Below are 13,307 nucleotides of genomic sequence, written 5' to 3'. Positions count from 1 at the left end.
AAAAAGAAATCCACCCAAAACCTAAAAAACCATGTCTTCTGGTTTGAGTATAAGGTGTCCTCCTGAAAAGCTCATGTGGCCATGCAGGAATGTTTAATGATGAGATTATGAAAGATGTGACCTCATTAGTGGATTAATCCATTTGATGGATTCATAATTTGATTGAATTACTGGGTGGCAACTAGGTTAAGCTGGAGGAAGCAGGTCACTGGGTGGGCCCTTAGGGATTATGTTTTGTCCCAGGTCCCTTGCCTGCTTCCTCTCTGTATCCTGGCTGCCATGAGCAGAGCTGATCTCCTCCAGCAGCACTTCTGCCATGATGTTCTGCCTCATCGTAGGCCCAGAGCAGTGGAGCTTGCTGACTGTGGACTGAACCTTTGAAACTGAACCAAAATAAACTTGTCCTTCTTAGAGTTGTTCTTGTCAGATATTTTAGTCACAGTGATGAAAAGCGACCAACACACCATGCCATGTGTGGGTCAAAGAATCACTTAAAGTATGAGGTAGAATAATAGATTTTAATGTAACAGTGTGAAAAAGTTATTGAAATGGTTTCAGATTCTGTACTGTAGATGACCTTTAAGAAGCTACCCCTAGGGGCTGGGGATGTGGCTCAAGTGGTAGCACGCTTGCCTGGTATGCATGAGGCACTGGGTTCAATTCTCAGCACCACATAAAAATGAAATAAAGATATTGTGTCCACCTAAAACTGAAAAATATATATTAAAAAAAAAGAAGCTACCCCTACTTGAGGTTTGGCGCAGTAGCAGAGTATTGGGGTTAGGGATTTAGCTCACTGGTGGAGTGCTTGTCTATATGTGCAAGGGACCCTGAGTTTGGTCCTCAGTCCTGAAAAGAAAAGTATTGACAGTTATTTGAAAAGACTGCATTTAGTATGTAAGGCTGGATTTTCTTTGTCTTCAGCTGAAGCAACACATTGTGCAGATTGCATTTTTTCTTATTTTTTGGTTCTGGGGATTGAACCCATGGGTGCTCTGCACTAAGTTACGTCCTTAGCCGCCTTATTCTTTATTTTCAGACAGGGTCTTGTGAAGTTCCCAGACTGGCCATGAATTTATGCACTTTCTGCCTCAGCTAGAATTACAGGTGTGCATCACTGTGTCCAGCTCACTAAAATGTTTTGTTTGGGAAAATAATCTTTTTTTTTCTCCCCCTGTGGTGCTGGGGATCAAACCCAGGGCCTAGTGCATGCAAGGCAAGCACTCTACCAACTGAGCTATATTCCCAGCCTGAAAATAGTCATTTTAAAAAAAATATTAAAATGCCAAGTTGGGTGTGGTGGGCACACCTACAATCCCAGTGATACTGGAGGCCAAGGCAGGTGGATGGCAAGTTTGAGGCCAGCCTGGGCAATCTAGCAAGATCCCATCTCAAAATTTTATAAAATTAAAAATAAAAATATCATTTATGTTAACATGTAACTTTTTTTTGGGGGGGTACTGGGGATTGAACCAAGGGGTGCTTAACTACAAAGCACATCCTCAGCCCTTTTTATTTTTTATTTTGAGATAGGGTATTGCTAAGTTGCTTAGGGTCTCACTAAGTTGTTGAGGATGTCCTTGAACTTATGATCTCCTATCTTAGCTTTCCCAGATACTGGGATTATAGGCATGCCTGGCTGTGATTAATTTTTTATTGTTAATTTAAAATAAATCAATAAAAATGAAAAAACCCTCATTTTAATTTTCAAAATGATAAAAGCTGATAATTATAGCTGGCAAAAGCTTTTACAGATCTTCCATAATTGTTAGGAGTATAAAAGTGTCTGGAAAATGAAAGTTTGAGAATGGCTGGTTTGTAGAAAAGAAAATACTTAGTGATCTTGTAGTTCTTGGGATGCGGGAGGTGAGGCCGGGCGTTTCAGGTTGATACTAGCCCCTCCTGCCAGCAGAGGCGGATGTCTCTGTCAGTGCTCCGCAGCAGGCTGTGAGGGAATGTGAACACGACCACCCCCTTGGCCTCCGGGTCTCTCTGAGCAGTGAGTGCAGTGCAGTATATTTCTTCTCTTCATCAACCTCGCACGCCCCTCTGTGGGAGGAGAGCTTGTTGGAGGACTGTGGGGCCTGCAGAAGAGCAAAGCCCTAAGCACCACACAGGGAAGCAGCCGGTGCTGAAAAGTGAGTGTTTTAATTAAAAATATCCATCACCCAGTGGCTCTTCTTTTTCCTTTATTTCTCAAGTGTGGCAAACGCTAATAAACAGTGGTTGCACTCTGGTTCTGTCGTAATTGTTGGTTGGCGAGTAGGGCTTTTTCCTCTTAGTGCTTTCAGATAAAACCCTGCAACGTCTGTCCTCATGACAACTCTCCCTTTTTATTTTTATTTTTTTGTTACCTAATAGCAGTTTTTAAAATCATCATTATCATTATTATTTGTTCTTTCTATATACATGGCAGTAGAGTATATTTGACATATCATGCAGACATGGAGTATGACTTCCCATTCTTGTGGTTGAACACGATGTGGCGTGTGAACATAGGAAATTTATGTCCGATTCATTCTACTTTCTTTCCTATTCCCGTCCCTCCATTTTAAATTTTGGCTTATGTGTATTTCAGAAGTTAGAGATAAAAGGTTATAAGAACCTTCAGGAAATGCCTGCACTGTTGTGTGTGACTGAGAGCCAGAGATGGGGAGAGTTGGGGTGGGGAGAAAACAGCGCCTGCATCATGGGCACCCTTCCCCACTCAACCGTGCTTTGCTCCTGGGCTGATTGTTGGGTGGATTGACCACTGAATTGATCTGGAGGGAGAGGAATCCCAGAGTTGCCTGGAGACAGGGTTCCATTGTGTAATCTCGGGAAATCTCCATCAAGAGCATGTCAACTTTCTCTGCCAACACTGTTTTACTGAGATAGGCAAAAGTATTCCAGGTAATGAATGATCCCTTGTTCTTCCTTGTGTATATGCCCTTTTTGCCTTTGAAGTGGTGGTAGTGAAAAAGTTATTCAGATCAGGGGAAGGGTGTTGGAATTTATGAACATTTTTGTGTTTATTGAGTGCGTTGATTTTGGGGGGGTGCCTACTGCAATGTAGTAGAGGGGATGTATATTGGTTTTTTGATCTTGTGGAAATTGACCTTTATATCAGTCCCCAAGTTTTATTTTAAAACATCTTGTTTTATTAGGTAGAAGAAAAGTCAAAGCACAAGAAATAGAAGTCCAATCTTTTAGTATAACCCCAGGGCTCCCCACTGAGAGCACAGACTGCTGCTTCTGAGGTGGTGGGTGGTGCGTTGGGCAGCAGCAGCTGGGCAGGGGTATTCCGAAGTGTGAGTACACCCTTTGTTGCTAAGAGGTGTTGGGTTTGGTTTGGTTTTACCCTTCTCACCAGTGTTGCTAAGCTCTTTTGATTTGTCATACATGAGTTCTGGCCATTGTAGGGCAAAGAAGGATCCCCTCTATTCCCCTTGGTTTTTATGTGGGCTCTTTGGCTGAATATAGGAACCAGATTAATACAAGAGGTGATTAACAAGAGAAAAGCATAGAAATTTTATTTATTTTATATGTACCTGGGGATCTTCACAGGATTGAAGTTGGAAGAAATGACCAAAGCATGATGCTTATATACTTTTACACCCAGAACAGTAAATGTGTGAAGGATTGACTGGTAGGCAGATGGCTACCTAGACTGGGGTGGTAAACTCTGGGAATGTCACTGTATGAGGGAGGTAGAAGCTTGTGGAAATGAGCATTGCTTCAGAGTTTAATTTAGATTTGCTACAGCCCAGTGGCTAGTCTCTGGTGATCTCTTTTCCAGTGTTGGTATGGGAGGGACATTGCTTCTGAAAGGGTCTTCATGGCTTGCTGCATGGAGGGAAAGGCATACCCAGGGTCCTTCCTGCAGTTACATGTCCTGATGAGCTGGTTTAGCTTAACATAATCAATACTGCATGGGTCTGCTTTGCCTTCATGCCTTCACCATCAGACAGCTGCCCTGTGTTCAGGGTACAGGGTTTTGGGGAGATCTTGCTGGGGACTTTGTAAAATGTGATGGAATTTATCCCTACCTTTTGGACCCATGCAAGTTGAGTCTTGTTAGCTTTTCCATTGCTATAGTTTTCATCTTACCAGGTGGAACTAGGGTGGTTAGTTTCCTGCAAGTACTACTTAGGTGGAAATGTTGGGCAGACATGCACACTGGAGTGTGCTGGGAGCAGGTCATCTGGGGCAGGTATGGTGTTCGCATTTTTTCTCATTAGTATTTCCATTTTATTTTAAGGAAACCAGTTTATTCCTGCTGTGTTCTCATGCTCAAAATTTCCTATTGAAATTGGAATCAATAAGTAGGGGATTGACCTATCAGCATCTTTGAATGTTAAAAACTTAAGAAAAGTCTGCTTGTTTTCTTAGTTAAATCTATTATAGTATTCTGTTCTTGAGTTTTCCTTCTCTGCTCTTCAGAGGTGCCTCAGAAGTTGGCAGGTGCCCTGAGGCTCCATTTCCCCTGGTTCTTCAGGCAGGCATCATAGAGCTCCAACTTCTTGTTGTTTCAGATGTCTTAGTAGCTATTTATCCAGGATTGTGGGCGTGGGTGAACACGTTATGTATGCATGAGGTCATGGCTGATGCTAGGGCCATTTGAGCAATTCTCTGTTGTGATGAGAAGGATGTCCATCTGACATTTTAAAATTTCTAAAGTTGTGTAACTGTTTCCTTTTATTATTTTATCCTTTAGGATGGTGTTATGGTGTCTGTATTTGGGATCTCTGGCTGAGTGAGGAAGCATTTTGGAGGAAAGCCCCATGCTATTTTAATCCTAATGGTGCTGATTCTGTTATGTAATTTACATGAACTCAGAGGTTGGCCTGAGAGTTATGGAGTACAACAGAGATCTGGCCCATGTCACAGGTTTACCAAAGCAAAGGGAAGTTTACTTTTTTTTTTTTTAACTTGAAAATGTTGTGGTTGTTTCTTGGGTTGTCCATCCAGCGACTATGCCAGGCTTATGCTTTGCACCTGCTCCTTTCCCCACTTGTATGGGTTTCCCTGATGTGCAGTGAAAAGTAGGAACCACTGTGGAGGTTGGATTTGTGGTCTGCCTCCCTCATCACGCTGTTTTTGTGATGAAAATACTTCATTCAACAAGAATAATTTCACTTTTATTTACACAATATGACCTATGAACTTTCTTGAGTAAAATTGAAAATAATTTAAAATCTAATTTTTCTTAGAATCTATAAGGGATGGCAAAAGAGCTAGAGCTCAGGACGAGGAGCATTCGGCATAGATAGTTGTTAGCCTGAGAGCATCAGCTCTAGTGGAAGGCTCAGCCTGTAATCAAGTACTAACAGGCACTGAGTGTTGGGACTGGTGGAAAGGTATGTTTTTGACCCAGTGCTGTCTGTCAGGCAGCCTGTAATTGGTGGTGGCTGGTGCATCCCCTGGGTTAAAAAGGGAGAAAGTTGGTTACCATCTGGCTGTGCAGATGTGGAGCTGTGTTGAATCCCTCAGGCTCCCCCTGCTTTGATGATTCAGCAGAGGCTGCGCTAGACTCACCATGGGTACTCATGGCTGAGGTGTACTGCAGTGAAAGAACACGGAAGCAAACAAGTCAAGGGAACAGGGGTGTGGGCTGAGGTCTGTAGGATGCCAGGCACAAAGTTCCAAGTGCCCTCTCCTAGGGAGTTCCACCAGACAGGCTTAATTCCTCTGGAACAAGTTAGGGCAGCATATATGACGTGTTGCCAACCAAGTGGTTCTTTAGAGAATTAGTCCCCAGTGTTTCTGTTGGGTGTTGGTCTTGGGGGCACTCTCTATCTGGCAGATACCAAAACACTAGGCTCCCAGAAGGCATGATCATATTATTTGTACAGATGGTTGAGGCCCAGTGAGCCACTCTTATCACCAGGTGGTCGGAGCTCCCAGAAGTCCAGGCTGCCAGCACCCAGCCCCCAGCCGAGGGTCCACTCTGCATGCAGTCTTTTCCTGGGGACAGTTTAGGTGTGCTGTGTTAGGTCCTCTCTGGGCAGGCACCCAGTTACCTTTTTCTTTTGGATTGACATCTCTTTCTAAAATACAGAGAATGGGAAAACTAAAGGGTAAAAGACAAAAGAGCAAATACTGACACATATATCACTGCTTGAAGTTTCCAACTGACCTGTGACACGTGATGTAGGTGTAGTCACCAAGGGTGAGTGGAAGGTAAGTGGGGAGATGAAAAGACTTACTTCTTTAGAATTGTATGGTAAATATGGGTAGAAACTGAACTTTCCTGAGCTTTGCTGTATACATACTAAATGCTGGTAGAGTTGCTTTTGTGAGAACATCCTTGAAGTACCTATAAAATGTATTTGTATTGCAAAAGTGGTTAAAGTAGTTTTCTTAGTCTTCATAAATTTGGATAATATTATTAAGCAAAATAATAGGCTAGTCTTTAGATGGAAGAGACAAAGAAGGAGAAATTTGTCTCTGGAGCAGAGTAGCTAATGACACTGTTCCCTGTTATTCTGGAAGGTAAACTCCTGTGGTGTTGGCTGCATTCCTCATGGCCATCTGTGTAGCGCATGGTCCATTGCAAACAGGAACATCTGCACGACTAGGTGAATGCAGGTGGTGGGTGACGTCATCGAGAGCTCCTTAGGTGTCAATTATCCCTAGGTCCAGCTGGGCTTCAGTCAGCTTCTGAAGGCAGATGGGCCCATTCCTAGGGTGGGGCAAAGAGAAACATGAATTTAGTGGACTTTTAAAAAAATGAACTTGAGTACAACATTGTAAGTAATAGTTAATCCATGTGTTGTGGTCCGTATTTCATCCAGGCTCTCAGATACCTGGAGCTAAGGATTTAAGGGTAGGTTTTCAGTTAGGCAAGACTGAGTACTCTTCTGTTTTAAATGAACTGTTTAAGATGATTGCAGATTTTACAGTATGCAAAATGATGGAGACCCCATATACCTTTACCCCGTTTCCTCTAGTGCTGATATCTTGAAAAACTCTGCTGTAGCATCACAGCTCAGATTTTGGCATCCATGCAGAATGTTCTACCAACACAGATCCCTCCTTGCCCTCTGATAGATGCCGCTCCCAGCCCCCCAAATCACTAGAAGTCCTCTGTTGCTATAGCTTTGTCATATCAAGAGTGTCTTATAAATGGAATCATATCATACATATGGGACTGGCTCTGTTCCCACTCAGCATGATTCTCTGGATAGCCGTCTAAATTGTGAGTGGAAGTTACTTGTCCCATTTTGTTGCTGGGTGCCCAGAAGTAGATCTGCACAGACATGTTCAGTTGACTCTCAAGGAATGTGTGAAAACAGTGCCGTTCAATGAAGTTTTCAGCAAGCAGTGCTATGTCCCAAGAAAGGGCTTCGCTCAACACTTCACCCCTGCACACCAGCTACACAAAGTGAACACCCCAACTGCAAGACTCCTGACCTTAGAACCTCTAGAAGGAACAAGAGAACCTTCCTGACTTTGCATTAAGATACAGGAGGCATAAGCCACACGATCTAGTGGCACATTGAACTGCATCAAAATCAAACACTAGCTTTGAAACATACCATTGAGAAAAGGAAAGACAGGCAATGACTGAAAACTGCCAAGCATACGTCTGACACAGACTTGCATGTGGTATGCATAAGAACTCTCAGAATCCCACAACTGGGAAAATGCAGCCCAGTTAAAGAATGGTGGCGAAAGACTTGCATGGTCCTTGCCCAGGTGAGACACACAAGTGGCAGATGATCACACGGAGGACCACCGCAGAACCGACCTGCACTCAAGGCAAGATTGGACTAGCCAGGGATGGGAAGCCACTGGCGTTCCCCTTCTTGGCTAACACGGGTGTGTAGGCACTTGGGGGACATTTGGTTGCTTCTCATAAAGTTAGGAGCACACCCCAGCAACCCACAGAGGAACCTAAGAAGTTCATGCAGAAACCTATACATCCCACCACCAGCCTCTGCCCCCTGGCCTTCCTGGGAGACGCAGTGGGCGGCAGCTCACTGCCTGGCTATGATGGCCCAGGGCTGCATGCCCCCTTCCTTTGCAAGTTAGGCTTCTCTGGAAGGGTGCCCATCAGGTAGCGGTGGCCGTGGATCTCACACTGGAGATTTTCTTGGTTTTTATTTTGGCCTGAAACATCATCATCCTACTCTTACTGTAGAGCAGTAGTTCTCCAAGCTAGTCACCCTAGGCTGGTGCCATTTCTTTTTTTTTTTTAATATTTATTTTATAGGTATAGTTGGACACATGCCTTTATTTTATTTATTATTGTTATGTGCTGCTGGGGATCAACCCAGGGCCTCACACGTGCTAGGCAAACACTCCACTGCTGAGCCACAACCCCAGTCCCCTGGCTGTCATTTCATTTGGCACTTTAAATTTGACTCCATGGGGGCTAGCATTAGAGCTCAGTGGTAGAATGCTTACCTAGCACGTCTGAGGCACTGGGTTTGATCCCCAGCACCACAAAAATACATAAATAAGTAAAATGAAAGTATTGTGTCCATCTACAACTAAAAAAAAAAAAAAGAAAAGAAAAATTTGACTCCGTGATGCCTTCTTGCTAACGAGAAGCCAAGGTCAAGCTGTGTGGGTAGGAAGGTGTCAGTAGCGGAGGGAGGAGACAGGCATCTAGGCTCACCCGCCCTGGGCTGCTCCGCCCTGTCTTGTCCTGGTCCCGGACCTGAGCATCTGAGCTCCCGAGGCTGCTGCTTGTCAGTGACATCTCTTTTGAAGTGTTTATGGGTTCCCTGTGACTGACCTGACCATGAGGAAATGTCCCTTAGCAGCTGCTCCTCCAAGAAGAGCCATCTCAGCCTGGTAGAAGGAAGCCCATGTCCAAAGCCAGTCCTTCCCTGTAGGCGTCGGCACCGTGGGCAGGGCCCAGCAAGGCCCAGCCGAGGGGCTGCACAATTCAGACATGAGCATCTCTTATCACCAAAGGCAAGAAGGCTGGAGGGCTCCTTAAGAGTGGACCCCTGTGGGGAGTCACAGAGCAGGGCACTCACTGCAAGGTGGCCTTGAGAGCCAGGCACACAGGTGGAGGAGGCCAACCTTCAGTACTGAGGCCAAAGAGTGGGTCCTGGGGAGGGAGGCTCACCACACACAGCTGACCCCCTGCCTGTCTGCTGGAGGATGCTGAGGGCACCTGCAAGGCAGAGGGCCTTCTGTGTCTGTGTGAGAGCCCCTTGGGCCACCCTCCCTTCCAACTTCAGGCTGGTGTGTGCGCAGAGCACCGAGGCAGGTGGGGACAAGGTGCAGGCCTAAAGGTTTTGGAGAGAATGGGTCTGAACAAGATGAGCAACTGAAGTACTCAAGGGGAAGAACAGAGAAGGTGAGGCCCGACCCATCTCCCAGCTTCCACCAAGTCCTCCTTCCCACCCCGGGGACAAGCTGGAGGCCACAGAGCTCCCCTGCAGGGATCCCAAGCCTGCTCCAGAGAAGCTCTGTGGCTTCCAGATGCCCAAAGACCACAGGTCCCATTGCCCTGCTGCCAGCTTCCCCAGTTGCCCGACAGGAAGTGAGCACGGAGTCCCACACTGCGAGAGCATGGGGACAGGTGTCCAGAGCGCCTGGCTGCCCTGTGCAGGGCCCACTGTTGGGCATGGTGGAGCATGATGTCCAGGACAGGGATCTGACCCCCATGTGGGGTGCAGGCGAGGCCAGCACAGGGCAGAGGATCATGTCCCCCTCTCTCCTTCTCAGATGATGGCGCCATCAGGGTGTGGAAGAACTTTGCTGACTTGGAGAAGAACCCAGAGATGGTGACTGCATGGCAGGGGCTCTCAGACATGCTGCCCACCACACGAGGTGGGTCTGGGCTCTTTGGGGAGGAAGTCCAGAGCTGCAGGGGTCACTGTTCCAAGGCCTCTGGACCAGCTCCCTACCAGCCACCCATTCACATCAGAGTCCCCAGTTCATTAGTAGGTGGCCTCTCCTGATAGCCATGAGGCTTACAGGCCCAGGGTTCTGAGTGCCTTTGAGTCTTGGGTATGGCCCTGAGCTCTGGTCACACCTGTCCTGGTGTGAAGCTGAATGTGGCTTGGAAACACACTGTGGTTAACTGGCCCTGAGCAGCAAATGTCACATGTTCTTGAGGACCAGTGTGGTGGGCTGCCCAGGCTGGTGAGATCGGCAGCCACCAAAGCAGCTCTGGGCGTGGCTTTGCACCATCCAGCAGTTTGGGAGGACCACCAGGTCAGCCTTTCCAGGCCTGAGTTTCCAGAGCCCTCTGTGCATCTTGGAATGGCCACCTGTGAGCACAGCCCTCTGACCCTGGTGACACCAGGTGAGGTTACTGTGGCCCACCACTGGCTGCTCCTCCTCCTGCCTGTGATTTCCACAGCCCCATCTGAGTCCTCTTCCCAGCCCCTGTCTGTGTGGGGCCTCTCCTGGTTCTCTCAGTTCTGTCCCTGCCCTTCTCTCCTGCAGAGAACATCAAAATGAGCCCCTTCTCTCTGGACCTTGCTATTGAGACAAATTATAAGCAAGTAGAACCTCACTCCTCCCATAGCCAGTGTGTTTCTGGGTCGTCAGCTGCAGAATCTAGGTTCACAGGGAGACCTGCCTTCCAGAGCTCTCTGTCCTTGCCCATCTTTAATGTGGAGTCACAGCTGCCTGTCCTCGGGCCACAGGGCCTACAGGGTGTTGGAGGGATGTGCCAGGGAACCTTCTGGACTCACATCTTAGTGTTTTGTAAGAATTCTTACATTAAAAGTTCAAGATAAAGGGAAGATGAGTGAGAAAACTCAAGATGGTTGAGAAAACTCAACCTTGACCTCTGTAAAAGTTTTATATGGAGACTCAGTGTCCGATCTCCCCAGAGAAAACTAAACTAGACCACAGGGCTGGGGCAGGTGTCAGGGAAAGAGCAACACAACTACCGTCTCTGAAACCCTAAAGAAAGACCAGAGGCCCTCCTCTGTGTGGGGCCGGGGGTGTCCTCGCTACATTGTCCCAGTGGTTGGTTACACCCTCCCACGTACGTGAGAAGCTGTGCCACAGGACAGCAGTGGTCTCTGAGAAGACACAGGCAGAACCAGACCATCCTCCACACCCTGTCAGTCAGGGAGGGCCCCGGTCCGTTCCCAGGGTGGAGCGTGAGGCTGCCAGGGCGAGACTGTCCCACCACCTTGGCCCCGAGAGCAGTGTGATGGTCCAGCCTCGGCCTGTGAACGTTGACCTGAGCCTTTGGTCAGTGGTTACTATTCATTAACTGGAGCAACCAAGGAGGTATACAGAGCAGCAGCCCCAAGGCTGGGGCAGGTGGCCAGGCAGAGGCACAAGCCAGAGGCAGAGCTCCCCAAGTCGCAGAGGTCAGTTCTGGGCTGGCCACAAAGCTGGGCGCCTAGCCACTGGCTGGCAGGCACCAAATCTACAGCTGTGCTCCAGGGCAACGCAGGGCGAGGCTTGGCTCTCCACTACCAGGCCTGGGATGCGGGTGGCTGGTCTGACTTCCACGCTCTGCTCTGTCCTGCCTTGTCTCCCTGTTTTAAGGAAAGAATTAGCTCTTTGGTCAGGCTGTGTATCAGGACACACATCCAAGGCCTGTGTCCAGGATTCATCAAGCAGGGATCGGACCTCTGCCTTCTGGGGAGTGCAGTGTCTCCCAGTCCAGTACTCAGGGTGAGCAGGGCACAAGCACACTTTGAACTGGCGCATGGTGCCCCCATGGCTCCTGCTCAGCGAGCTACACACACCTGGGCACAGCAGCCTCCCCTCCAGAATCCCTTCCTCTGCTCCACCAAGACCTCCACGCTGCAGGCTTGGCTGCCCAGGACCTAGGGCTTGCTTCCCTCTGTAGGGCAGATGGACAGACATCAGCACTGTCCTAGAGGACTTCCACATCTCTACTCAGCTGGGTCTCTCAAGTTGCAAACTGGCTGTCCAGGTGTACCTAGACGTGGGGCTCTGGCCTTGCACAAGGTGCCATCAAGCCCACCTGCCCCCACCCCATGCTATGTGGTTGGTACCTTGTCACATGACTTCCACGTGGGGACAGGTATGCCCTCCCTCCAGGGACATCCAGGTCCCAGCAATGTTGTGGCTCTCCTACCTGTGTTCTCCTTTTCCACAGAGGCTATTTGAAGAAAAGAGGACAGTGGCCAGAGGGTGGGGCCCAGGCTGCACGAGGCTATGGTGCCTTGGTTGGAAGCAGGCGGTAGGAGCAGCTGGAAGGCCCAGGGCACAGGAGGATGAGGTGGTGGCACCACAGGACAGCCGGGACCCAGGCTGAGCTGCGTCCTGGGAGAAGTCTCTGGTCCAAAGAGGGTGACTCATGTGCTCTGGGTTCCTTGCTTCTCTCAGCATTCACCAGGTGCCAGTCCCCACAGACCCTCATCCTGGACCTTAGCCTGCCTGGTGCCCAGGCAGCCGACCACACTGGCCAGATTGCATGGACACTTCCTCTTCAGTTTCCCTCCCTTTTGTTATAAGGCGACCACAGCTGGAGAAAGTATGTGGTGCAGAGCACGTGGCCCCACAGCTCCCCTCCGGGGCTGCTTACTGCGCGAGAGGACACACTTAGATGTGGCCTGAGATGTGGTTTCCACCAGGGAATAGCTAATATGACTGTCGGTGGAGTGCCTCACAGACGTCTGAATGGCAGCTGCCTCTCTGGACCGGGTTGGAAGACCCTCAGAGGGAAGAGCAAGTGGGGGAGGTCAGACTCCCGTGCAGCGCTGTGCTGCTCCGTGTGGAGGAGGCAGGTTTTGCAGCCCAGGGGCACGCGCACATGTGGCCGCAGTGCAACTCCTGGGGCAGGCGCGCAGCTGGGCAGTCGGGTGCAGGGAGAAGTGGGGGGGCTCTTGCAAAGGCCTGCCCCTCACACAGAGTCCACATGTGCAGATTTCCCGCAGCATCCCCACTGGGGTTGGAAAGCACGCGTCCCTCCCTGCCCCCACAGGCCCATCTGCTGCCTGAAGCTCCCCCTGCTGGCGTTCACCAGTCCTCCTGCTGTGTGCAGCCACCAGGGGAAGCAGGGTCCACGCTTCCGCTCTTCCCTCGACTGATCAGGAGTCCTCAGGGGTAGCTAATAGGAGTTCTCCTTGCCAAAGTGTACTCTGTCTCTCTTCAGGAAAGAGGGAGATGGTGTTGGGAAGTTTAATTGGCCAATAGCCAGGTGGCCCTGGGTGCCTCCAGCATGCTGCCGGAGCTCAGCCTGCCCTGGCCAGTGCGCAGGTGCAGGGCAGGTGTTCAGGCAGATCTGGCTGCACCGAGTCCCATGTGCCCCTGCCCTTCCCTCCCATCTGAGCTCCTCAGCCTGCGATGGCCTCTGGCAGGTGGAGGCAAAGGCCGCAGTCCCCAGGGAGGGAGGTGAGGCCCATGTGGGCTTGGGGTAGCGG

The 13,307-nt window shown here is 49.1% G+C and overlaps 1 long non-coding RNA gene across 1 annotated transcript in view; it reads left to right on the top strand.

Annotated features, from left to right (window-relative positions):
- The window catches only part of LOC144252666 (uncharacterized), a 64,660-nt gene extending 52,421 nt beyond the window's left edge, over positions 1-12,239 (top strand). The window contains exons 2-3 of the long non-coding RNA XR_013343033.1: positions 9,670-9,774; positions 12,041-12,239. This is a non-coding gene — a long non-coding RNA (uncharacterized LOC144252666). The remainder of the gene's footprint in view (positions 1-9,669; positions 9,775-12,040) is intronic.
- Positions 12,240-13,307: the final 1,068 nt, after the last annotated feature.

Source organism: Urocitellus parryii, unplaced genomic scaffold (genome assembly GCF_045843805.1).
Source record: "Urocitellus parryii isolate mUroPar1 unplaced genomic scaffold, mUroPar1.hap1 Scaffold_49, whole genome shotgun sequence".
Classification (NCBI taxonomy): Eukaryota; Metazoa; Chordata; class Mammalia; order Rodentia; family Sciuridae; genus Urocitellus; species Urocitellus parryii.
This window is presented reverse-complemented; position numbering and strand designations above follow the sequence as displayed.